Source organism: Rhinolophus sinicus, linkage group LG06, assembly GCF_036562045.2.
Source record: "Rhinolophus sinicus isolate RSC01 linkage group LG06, ASM3656204v1, whole genome shotgun sequence".
Taxonomy (NCBI): domain Eukaryota; kingdom Metazoa; phylum Chordata; class Mammalia; order Chiroptera; family Rhinolophidae; genus Rhinolophus; species Rhinolophus sinicus.
In genome coordinates, this window is record NC_133756.1 from 77,809,033 (window position 1) to 77,821,550 (window position 12,518).

The following is a 12,518-nucleotide window of genomic DNA, read 5'->3' on the forward strand; positions in this document are numbered from 1 at the left end:
TGAAGGAAATAGACATACAAATCTAGGAAGTACAAAGAATCCCAACAAAATGAACCCAAACAGGCCCATGCCAAGACACATCTTAGTTAAAATGGCAAAGATTAAAGACAAAGAGAGAATCCTAAAAGCAGCAAGAGAAAAAGTTAGTTACCTACAAGGGTGCTCCCATAAGACTATCAGCTCAGTTTTCAACAGAAATCTTGCAGGCCAGAAGGAGTGGCAGGAAATATTCCAAGTGATGAAAATAAAAGATCCACAACCAAGATAACTCTATCCAACAAGAGTATCATTTAAAATTGAAGAAGAGATAAAGAGCTCCCAAAACAAGAAAAAGCTTAAAAAGTTTATCATCACTAAACCAGTGCTACAAGAAATGTTAGAGGGATTTCTTTAATAAGAATAAGGGGGAAAAAAAAAAGATCAGAAACATAAATAATAAAATGGCAAGAACTATGTATTTATCAATAATCAGTTTCAAGTTAATTGGATTAAATGCTCCAATCAGAAGACGTAGGGTAGCTGAATAGAGAAGAAAACAAGACCCATACATATGTTGTCCACAAGACATCAAATTCAGATTGGAAGACAAACATAGACTGTAAGTAAAGGGGTGGAAACAATAATATTTCATGCAAATAGAAACAACAACAAAGAAAGCTAAGGTAGTAATACTTATACCAGACAAAATACAGTTTAAAATGAAGACTATAATATGAGATAAAGAAGGACATAATGTATCTTTATGTGGTTACACAATGCTAAAGAGATCAATCCAGCAAGAGGATATAACTGTACTAAACATCTCTGCACCAAGCATACAAGCACATAAATATATAAAGCAAATATTGACTGACATAAAGGGAGGGCTTGACAGTAATACAATCATAGTCAGGCACTTTAACACCCCATTGACACCAATGGACAGATCTTTCAGAGACGGAAAATGAACAAAAACCATAAAATGATAAAACACATCAGCATTTCTTAACATGAACAAAAGATTAATTCCCCCGATATATATTTCTCTGTATATACTACAAATCAGTGAGAAAAAAACCTCAATAATACAATAGAAAAATAAGCAAAGTATATAAACAATTAACAGAAATTACACATGTTGAGGTTTGACAGTTAAGTTTGCATACTAATCTTGGAAAAAGTGCTACATACCTCTTTGCTGACTATCATTGTGGTCACCTTCAAAGTACTCTCCTTGGGAAGCTATGCACTGATAACAGTGCCTAGCTGTTCAAAGCAATTTTGGAACTCTTTTTCTGGAATGGCCGTCAGAGCTGTCGTCGTGTTACTCTTGATTTCCTGAATGTCATCAAAATGTCTTCCTTTCAATATTTCCTTTGTCTTCAGGTAAAGAAAGAAGTGATTGGGGGCCCGACCAGGTGAATAAGGAAGGTGTTCCAATACAGTTATTTGTTTACTGGCTAAAAACTCCCTCACAGACAGTGCCGTGTGAGCTGATGCATTGTCGTGATGCAAGAGCCATGAATTGTTGGTGAAAAGTTCAGGTCGTCTAACTTTTTCATGCAACCTTTTCATAATTTCCTAATAGTAAACTTGGTTAAATATTTGTCCATTTGGTAAAAATTCATAATAAATAATCCCTCTAGTATAAAAAAAGTTAGCAACATTGTTGCAACAAGTTTGCAAACTTAATTGTCAGACCCCATAATTATTTAAGGTATAAAAGATGCTCAACCAGTGATATCAAAAATGTGGCGGTGTGAGGGGTCCCCCTTGATCTCTCCACTTGAAGTTACAGCAAGTTGAAGAAGTATAATTCAACAAAAGTTTCCCTATGTGTTGCATCCAGTACCACGAGAGTTGTGGGGAGCGAGGAGGGCAGAGGCACAGGGTTAAGAAAAGACAGTAGCCATGAATAGAGTTTAAGTGCTAGGGCCAAGGGACCGGCAGCCTCAAAGACTGGGCTGTGGTGCCTAATCGGGCCTAGCATCAGCTTTTATTAGTTAGGTGGGGAAGCAAAGGAGATAAAGCTTGTCAATCTCAAGATCTGTGAATTCCATACACTATAATAGAAAACTGATTCAAGCCAATCACCCTTGCCTGCAGGCAGATGCACCATAAGTCTCAACTTCCCCAAGGGACAAAACCTATATGCATATGAATAGATGGAGAGCACATCATTGAATCTCTTCCCTTGCAGGTTTTGGGAAGGAATGCAGCCACAGAGGCAGAGGCTCTCCTTAGCCAGGGGAAGGTGGGGGGCTGTACCCACCTCTATGAACACCGTGGATTCCCCTGTTGGTCCCTACTCGGGTCCGCCTGTCTTAGGTTGCTTTCCACGTGGAAAGTCATACCCATTATTGGCTGACCAGCCCTTTTTCTGGGACCAAACAGGGAGACACGAGGCGCAAACACAAAAGTTTAGCAAAGTCCCTGAAAGGATCTGTTTCACAGACTCTCCTTTCTTTGGGGGCAAGTACAAGGAAACAAACGGTTAGGCTGCTGCATGGCGACACCTATGCAGCAAACGTTTGAGAAATCCATGCATCAGAACATCTGAAGGTGGGTGAATTGGGGTGAATAGAGGAGGAGGGAAGAGAGAAGGGCAGAGACAGAGACTGGGCATCCCAGAGCTCACTGTGGGGTTCAAGGGGGGGATTTCAGGCTGCAGGTGCACTCTCTATGGCCCTGAGCATTCCTGCTTGACTGATCCGCATATAATAGGGCTGAATCCAGAGATCAAAGCAGAGACCTCCAGGCAAAGACTGAATACAGAAGTGTAACAGCTGTGGGTTCACAGCCCTCACTACCAGGCAGAAAACAAAGCCACAGAACCTGCTGGCTTCCCCCAACCCTCCCAGAACTCACCTCGCCTACACTCTCCCAGTGTTAGCAGCAGGCTCCAGAAAAATCTGTAGCAGTGTTGGATTAAAAAGCAGAATATCTACATCATTGAGAACTAGAGAGATAGTTCCTGAGCAGCAGATGCACACTGCAGGTAATTCCAGTGACAAGGCAGGAGATATAGGGACAATGCAGCTGTGGTCTGGCATTACTCAGAGAGAACAAAGGAACAAGACACCAGCCTCCTCTCCCAGCCCATTTTGACCTCATTTTTTGCAGCTGATCCCAGCGGGAGCACACAGAACTGCTCAGGTGCATAGCTCTGCATCTGACTACAGGGATTTCAGGGTCTCAGAACCCCATCACCCACCACATCCTCACATGGGGTTGGTGGTTGGTGTCCTGAGACTGAGGCAACCTGGTCACAGAGGAGATGCCCATCTTCCCAAGAAATCTTCCACTGTAAGAAGCCAGAAAAGGGCAAGATAAAATAAAACTTTCCAGTGCTACCTACTATAAAACAAAAGAAAGACCTCTTCATATCAACCTGCTGAAGAATTCATTCCAATAGGTGTCCAGGAAGAAAAATAATTCATCAATTTTCATAAAAAATCAAGGTAACATGGCAACTAAGAAAGAGTATGAAATATCTCCAGAAAACAAACTTAAAGACTTGGAAATACATGACTTAAATGACAGAGAATTCATGATTACAGTTCTGAAAAAACTCAACGAGATGCAAGAAAATGCAGATAGGAAGTTTAATGAACTCAGGAATAAAATCAATGAACAAAATTAATATTTTACCAAAGAGATTGAAATTTTTAAAAAGAACCAAAGAGATTTAAATTTTTTAAATTTATAAATTCTGGAGGTAAAGAACTCAATAAAAAACATGAAGAATTAAATAACAAGCTTAGGAAATAGATGGAGGAAAGAATTAGTGATATTGAAGATAGAAATCTTGAAATGATATAGATGGAAGAAGAGAGAGATATGAGAGTTGAACGAAATGAAAAAACACTACTAAAAAAACTATCTGACTCCATCAGAAGGAGCAGCATAAGAATAATGGGTATACCAAAAGGAAAAGACAGAGAGAAGGGAACAATCAAATAGTCAACAAGAACTTCCCAAACCTATGGAAAGAACTGGATCCTTAAATCCAAGAAGTGAACAGAACACTTAATTACCTCAATCCTAACAGCCTTTCCCCAAGGCACATTATATTGAAGCTGTCAAAACTTAATGACAGAGAAAGAATTCTCAAGGCAGCAAGGGAAAAGAAGAACCCATATTAAGTTGTCAGCAGATTTTTCAACAGAAGCTCTACAGGTCAGGAGGGAGTGGAATCAAATATCCAAGCAGTGGAAAGACTGAAATTACCAGCCAAGAATAATGTATCCAGCAAAGTTATCTTTCACATATGAAAGAGGAATAAAGATGTTTCCAGATATACAGAAGCTGAGGAAATTTTCCACCACAAGACCTGCATTACAGGCAATACTGAAGGAAGTTATTCTACCTGAGACAAAAAGACAAAAGGCTACAAAACCATGAGCAAATTATTAATGGGCAGACAGAAGCAGAAAATGGCAACCCCTGCACCAAATAGGGCATTATACACTTGAACATAATATAAAAAGTAAAGGAGATAAAAACATTTAAAAAAGAAAAAGAGAAGAAGATAATTTGCTACTTCAATTCAGCAATGAACTCACAGCATAGAGATAATTTGTGACAACAAAAACATAAAAGGGAGAGGTTAAAGAACTGAACTTGCACAGGTGAATGAAGATAAGATGCATGCTGAAGACAAAGGACTACTGTATATATGAAATTTTCTTTTACATAAACTTAATGGTAACCACTCAAAAAAATCCAAAACTGAGACACATAACATAAAAAAGGAGAAAACAGAAAAACTTATAGAATACCACCAAACTAAAATAACAGACAGAAACAAAAAGACAAAGAAACAATGGAGACACTGACCTACCAGAAAACAAAAGATAGAATGGCTATAAAAAGTCCTCATATATCAATAATCACCCTAAATGTCAATGGGCTGAACTCACCAATTAAAAGGCACAGAGCAGCAGATTAGATTAAAAAAAACAAAACCCCAAACCGAACCATATACTGCCTCCAAGGGACACATCTCACCTGCAAGGACAAATATAGACTCAAAGTTAAAGGGGTAGAAAATCATACTCCAAGCAAATGGTATTTAGAGAAAATCAGGTGTGTCCCATACTTATATTTGATGAAATAGATTTTAGGATTAAAAAAGTTGACAAGAGACAAAGATGGATATTTCATAATCATAAATGGGATACTACATCAAGAAGACAAAACACTTACATATATATATATATATATATATATATATATATATATATATATATAATCACCCTAAATGTAAATGGGCTGTATATATATATATATATATATATATATATATATATATATATACTCCCAATTAGAGAGCATTAAACTATATGAAGCAACTACTAACAGAACTAAAGGGAGAAACTGAGAAAAACACAATAATAGTAAGGGACCCAAATACCCTGCTGACAGATATGGATACATCATCCAAACAGAAAATCAATAAGGAAACATCAGTCTTAAATGACACAATAGACTAAATGGACATAATTGACATTTACAGAGCTTTTCATCCTAGAACACCAGATTATATATCCTTTTCTAATGCACATGGAACATTCTCAAGGATAGACCACATGTTGGGACACAAAAGTAGCCTAAGCAAATTTAAGATTGAAATCATATGAAGCATACTCTTTGACCGCAATGCTTTGAAATTAGAGATCAACTGCAAAAAGAAAAACACACAAATATGCAGAGATGAAACAACATGCTACAAAAGAATGACTGGGTCAAAGAAGAAATAAAAGGAGACAGCAAAAGATACATAGGAATAAACGAGAATGAAAATACACCATATCAAAATTATTGGGATTCTGTGAAAGCAGTATTAAGAGGGAAATTTATATAGGTGCAGGCCTATCTCAAGGAACAAGAAAAATCCTAAATAAATAACCAAACATTACATCTTGAAGAACTAGAAAAAGAAGAAGAATGAAACCCAAAGTCAGCAGACGGAAGGAAATAATAAAAAATTAGAGCAGAATTAAATGAACTAGAGAACAAAAAGACAGTAGGAAAAATTAGTGCAACAAAGAACAGGTTCTTTGAAAAGATTAATAAAATTGACATCCCCCTGGCTAGACTCATTAAGGAAAAAAGAGAAAAGACACAAATAAACTAAATCAGAAATTAAAAAGGAGAAGTTATGACAGATACCACAGAAATACAAAGGATCATACAAGAATTCTATGAAGGACTATATGCCATCACATTCAATAACCTAGAAAAAAATGAACAAGTTCTTAGAAATATATAACCTTCCTAGACTGAATCTAAGTAGACCAATTAACAGTAAGAAAACTGAAACAATCATCCAAAACCTCCCCCAAAGCAAAAGTCCAGGACCAGATGCTTTCACAATTCTATGAAACAGAAATGATTTAATACATGTCCATCTCAAAGTCTTCCAAAAAATTGAAGAGGTAATACTTCCTAACTCATTATATGAGGCCAACATTACCGATACCAAAATCTGGTAAGAATAACACAAAAAAAGAAAACCACAGACCAACAACTCTGATGAACACAGATACAAAAATCCTAAACAAAATGCTAGCAAATAGACTACAACATTACATTAAAAAGATTATACAGAGAAGAGGTCCAAGATGGCAGATTAGTAAATGCTGTGCCTACTGCACCCCAGGATCACACCAAAATTACAAATAAATTATAGAACAATCAACCTCAAGAATCATCTGAAAACTAGCTGAACAGAAGCCCTATAAGTAATGATATAAAAAAGAGGCCACATCAAGATTCATAGGAGAGGTGGAGATGCAAAACTGGCTGACCCCAAACAAGTAGTGATTGAGCACTGGGAGGGTCACCTTGATGGCAGGGGTCCCCTAAGAAGTTGGAAGTGTCCCAGTTCCACACTGGGCTCCCCAGCCCAGAAGTCCTGTGCCAGAAAAAGAGTTCCCACAACATCTGACAGTGAAAATCAGCAAGGACTCTGTCTGCCCATCCCAGTGAGATGGAAGGCAGTGGAAACACAGAGGCCACCTTAAAAGTCCTGCATACAGACTCACTTGCTTGCGAACACTCACTGGTCTCCAGTGGAGGGGCAGCAACTCAAGAGGTCCCAGAGATGATGGGAAAAGACTGAGTTGTGTAGGTTTGGGGCAAGGACTGGAGGGACAGCAGCCATTACCCCTATGTGAAGGCTGCCTCACATGTAGCCTATAGGAGGGTGCCATCTTTTCTATATTGAAACCTCCTTGAAAAGGCCAAATTAGAGACCTCACTGGTTGGTAAAATTTGTACATGCAGCTTGGTGACACCCTGGGTTCCCGCCTCTCTCATCTACTACCTCAAGCAAGTTGCATTCTAGGCTACTGAGCAGCCAGCCCCACCCCACAAGTGGCATTAGCCTTTTATAGATGGCCTGCACGGGCCTGGAGAACTTTTGGTAGTGGACAGTGAGTCACAACCTGTGCTGCTGCCTTTCTTAGGCAGCTCTCGAGGACCTGCGAGCCTGAGGCTGTGTGGCTGAGCACAGTTATCTGAGGGCATTTTTGCAAACTAGTCATGGACCCAGCACTGGTGCTAGAACTGAAACTGCATTAACTTTGTAAAGACCACTGCCTACACCAGGTAGCTTCCTAGAACCTTGCCACACACACCAAGAGTTTAATCACTGGAGGCACTCTCAACACCAGCCTGTCCCATGCACCTAAGGAGCCACTTTCAATGGCTGAGGCTTACAGACAGACAGCACGTGACAACATTACCAAAAAGAAAACTATAAACTGATATCCCTAATGAACACAGATGTAAAAAATCCTCAACAAAATATTAGCAAACCAAATTCAGCAATACATTAAAAAGTTCATACACCATGATCAAGTGGGATTTATTCCTGGTATGCAACGTTGGTTCAATGTCCACAAATCAATTAACATGACACACCACACAACAAAATGAAAAATAAAATTCATATGATCTTACCAATAGATACACAAAAGGCATTTTACAAAATCCAGCATTCATTTACGATAAAAACTCAGTGAAGTGGGAATATCAGAAACATATCTCAACATGATAAAGGTCATATATGACAAACCCACAGCTAATATCATACTCAATGGGGAAAAACTAGAAACATTCTCTTTAAGATAAGGTACAAGATAAGGATACCTATTTTCACTACTTTTATTCAACCTAGTACTGGAAGTTCTAGCCATAGCAATCAGACAAGAAACATAAATAAAAGACATTCAAGTGGGAAAGGAAAAAGTAACACTGTCATTATTTGCAGATGACATGATACTGTATACAAAGAGCCCAAAAGATTCCACCAAAAGCTATTGAACTGATAAATGAATTTAGTGAAGTAGCAGGATACAAAATTAATATTCAGTAATAGGTTACATTTTTATACATCAATAATGAACTATCAGAAAGAGGAATTAAGAAAACAATCCCATTTACAATTACATCAAAAAAATAATAAAATACTTAGGAATAATTTAACCAAGGAAGTAAAAGACCTATAACCAGAAAATTATAAGACACTGGGGAGAGAAGTTAAAGAAGACACAAATAAATAGAAATATATACCATGCTCACAGACAGGAAGAATTAATATTGTTAAAAGGTCCATACTACCCAAAGCAATCTATAGATTCAATGCAATCCCCATAAAATTACCAATGGTATTTTTCACAGAACTAGAACAAATAATCCTAAAATGTATATGGAGCGATAAGACACTGAATAGCCACAGCAATTCTAAGAATAACAAAGGTGGAGGTATCACTCTATTTTGATATCAAATTATACTACAAGACAATAGTAATCAAGACAGCATGATATTAGCTTAAAAACAGATATATAGACCAAAGGAACAGAATAGAGAGCCCAGGAATAATCCATGCCTATATGGTCATTTACTCTATGACAAAGGAAGCAATAATTTACATTGGGGTGAAGACAGTCTATTCAATAAATGGTGCTGGGAAAACTGGACAGATACATGCAAAAAATCAGTAAATAAATAAACTGAAATGGGACCAGCTTCTTACACCACATACAAGAATAAACTCAAAATGGATTAAACACTTAAATGTAAGCCTCGAAACCATAAAATTTCAGAAGAAAATGTAGGATGTAAACTCTTAGACATTATCTTTATTAATATTTTTACTGCTATATCTCCTTGGCCAAGGTAAACAAAATCAGAAATAAACCAATGGGACTACATCAAACTGAAAAATGTTCTCACAGCAAAGGAAACCATCAACAAAACAAAAAGGTATTCTACTGAATGGAAGATGATATTTGCCAATGATATATGTGATAAGGGGCTAATATCCAAAATTTATTAAAAAGACTCATACAACTCAACACCAAAAAAACAAACTATCTAATTAAAAACCAGGCTGAGGACCTGAATAGACATTTCTCCAAAGAGGACATACAGATGGCCAATAGACATATGAAAAGATGCTCAATGTCACTAATCATCAGAGAAATGCAAGTAAAAGCCATAATGAGATACCACCTTACATTTGTCAGATTGGCTACCATCAATAATCAACAAACAAGTTTTGGCGAGGATGTGGAGAAAAGGGAACTTTCGTGTACTGCTGGTGGGATTGGAAATTGGTGTAGTCACTATGGAAAACAGCATGGAGTTTCCTGAAAAATTAAAACTAGTTCTATTAAAAATATAACTATGACCCAGCAATTCCACTCCTGGGTATTTATTCAAAGAACTCCAAAGCACTAACATGAAAAAATATGTGCACCTTTATGTTTATTGCAATGGTATTCACAATAGCCAAGGTATGGAAACACCAAAAATGCCCACCAATAGAAGATTAGATAAACAATTGTGGTTTATCTAATTTATACAATGAAGTATTACTCTGCCACGAAAAAAGAATGAAATGCTACCATTTGCAGCAACATGGATAGATGTAGAGGATAGTATGCTAAGTGAAATAAGTCAGACTGAGAAAAAGAAATACCACATGATATCACTTATATGTGGAATCTAAAGAATGGAATAAAAGGACAAACAAAACAGATATCTACCCAAGAAAATCTGAAAACATTTATCTGTAAAGATATATGGACCCTTATGTTCTTTGCAGAATTTTTCGTGGTGGCCAAGATGTGGAAACAATCAAAGTATCCTTTGACAGATGATTGGATAAAGAAGATGTGGTACATATATAAAATGGAATATTACTAGGCCAGAAGAAAAGATGCCATTTTCGACTACATGGATGGATCTTGAGATTATCATGCTAAGCGTAATGTCAGACAGAAAAGGTCGAGAACCATATGACTTCACTCATATGTGGCATATAAAACTGAAAGCAACAAATGAGTAAGACAAAGAAACAAAAACTCAAAGACACAGACAACAGTAGTGGTTGCGAGAGGGTAAGGGGGTCAAATATATGGTGATGGAAGAACTGATTCTGGGTGGTGAACACACAATACAATATATATTAATAGATGATGTATTATAGAAACATACACTTGAAACCTATGTAATTTTACTAACCAATGTCTCCCCAATAAATTTAATAAGATTAATAAAAGTAAATACAAACAGTTATGTAGTAATACAAAATGGCCACACTGCAATATTAAAACTATACTATTAAGTTTTATTTTAAAAAATGATATTCAACTTCATTCATTATTAGAAAAAATGCAAATTAAAATTATACTGAGATGCTATTTTTCACCTATCAGATTGGCAAATGTCTAAAAGCTTGATAAAGTTCTCGATTGGTGTGGGTGTAGATATAGTAAACACATCTGCTAACACAGTGTAGGTGAGAGTGTAGACTGGTACATCTTCAATGGTAAGCACTTGGCAACATCTATCAAAATTATAAATGCACCTACCCTTTGACCCAGCAATTTCATTTCTGGGAATTTACCTCACAGAAATACTTACACCTGTGCTACATGATGTTTGTACAAGGTTATTATTCATGGCATCATTGTTTGTTCTGGTAGCAAACATTTGGAGACAGCCTAAATATACAATGTAAGATTGGCCAAATAAATGATGGTACACTCTTACAGCAGAATACTGTGCAACTGAAACAGTGAGAAAGACTTGTATGTACAGATATGAAACAATGCCCCAAATCTGTTGTAAGATTTTTTAAAGGGCATGGTTTGAAAATATATCTTTTTTCTTTCTTTTTTTTTTTTTTAAAGGAAGGAGAATATACCTAAAACATCTCTGAAAAGATTGTCAGGAACCTGATAACACCAATTTTCTTCAAAGAAACTTGAATGGATACAACAAGGAGTTTTTTTTTAGTGGATACAATTTTATTGTAATAATTTAAATTTATTTTTATTTTTTATTCCAAAGCTAGTAAATAAAATGTATAAAATAAAGTGAAATAGAAAAGGTTCCTTCATAAAACTGGTAAATTTTGTGTGGGATTCTCCCACACTTTAGGAAACTGGCTTTTTCTACATTATGTCATTATGCTGTGACAATGCGCTTGTGTTTCTTTCACATCATTGATTTAGCTGCCATGCCATGTTATTGAATTGTATTTAATTTATTGGATGTTATAGTAAACATGATCTAATACATATAAATTCTCCCCTTTTGTTTTTTTTTTAAAATAATAAAAATTCATTTTATTCACAACACGAAAATGTTATATGAAAATTAAATTTTAACTGTCTGAATATGCACTGTTTTGAGGACTAATTGAAAGTTTTACCAAATCTATACTCTTATCCAGTTGAACTATAAAGATTTCACATAATCTCATTATCCAAATGAATCAAGAATATTGAACACTTTTTGTAGTTTGCATTGTCATATTTTCAAATGATATGTTGGGACCCTCTAGTAAGTTATGAAAATTGTTGTAGCTTCTTAAGAAAATAAAATATAAGAGAACATAGTAGAATAGAAAGTATCAGAGTAACTGACATCTAATAAAAATATATATTCTGGGTTGTGGTGAAAGTTATATTTCTTAAGTATCAGATGCTGAGGGTTCTGGTGCTGGGGACAAAATGATAAACAGGACTCGTTCTTTTCCAGTCCTTTTAGAGTTTACAGTCTATTGGAGACAGACAGGCAGTAAAGAAGCAAGCAAATAAATACGCCAGTGCAGTTTATAAACAGTGCCAACCAGGAATTAATAAGATACTAGAAGCAGGAATGTCAGGGATGGTAACATTTGAAACAGAGGATGCATGGGAGGCCTCCCGTGCAGGAGATGATATGTAAGCTGCAGCTGAAGGATGAAAAGAAGCCAGCTGTTGTGAAGGTCCAAGAGAAGAGTTCCAGGTACACGGAATGGCAAGGGTGGACCCCAGCAGAGAAACAGCGAGGTGTGTTCTGGGGTGGGTACAGGAGGGAATGTAGCATGCGATAAGGCTGGTGAAAGAAATGGGGTTACACCCTGCCCAGTCTCCAAAGCCAGGGAAAGCAAACATGGATTTTGTTCTAAGTGCAATGTGAAGACTGACAAAGGACTTTTATCAGGCCAGTTACATGTTAGTATTTCCAGTTTTAA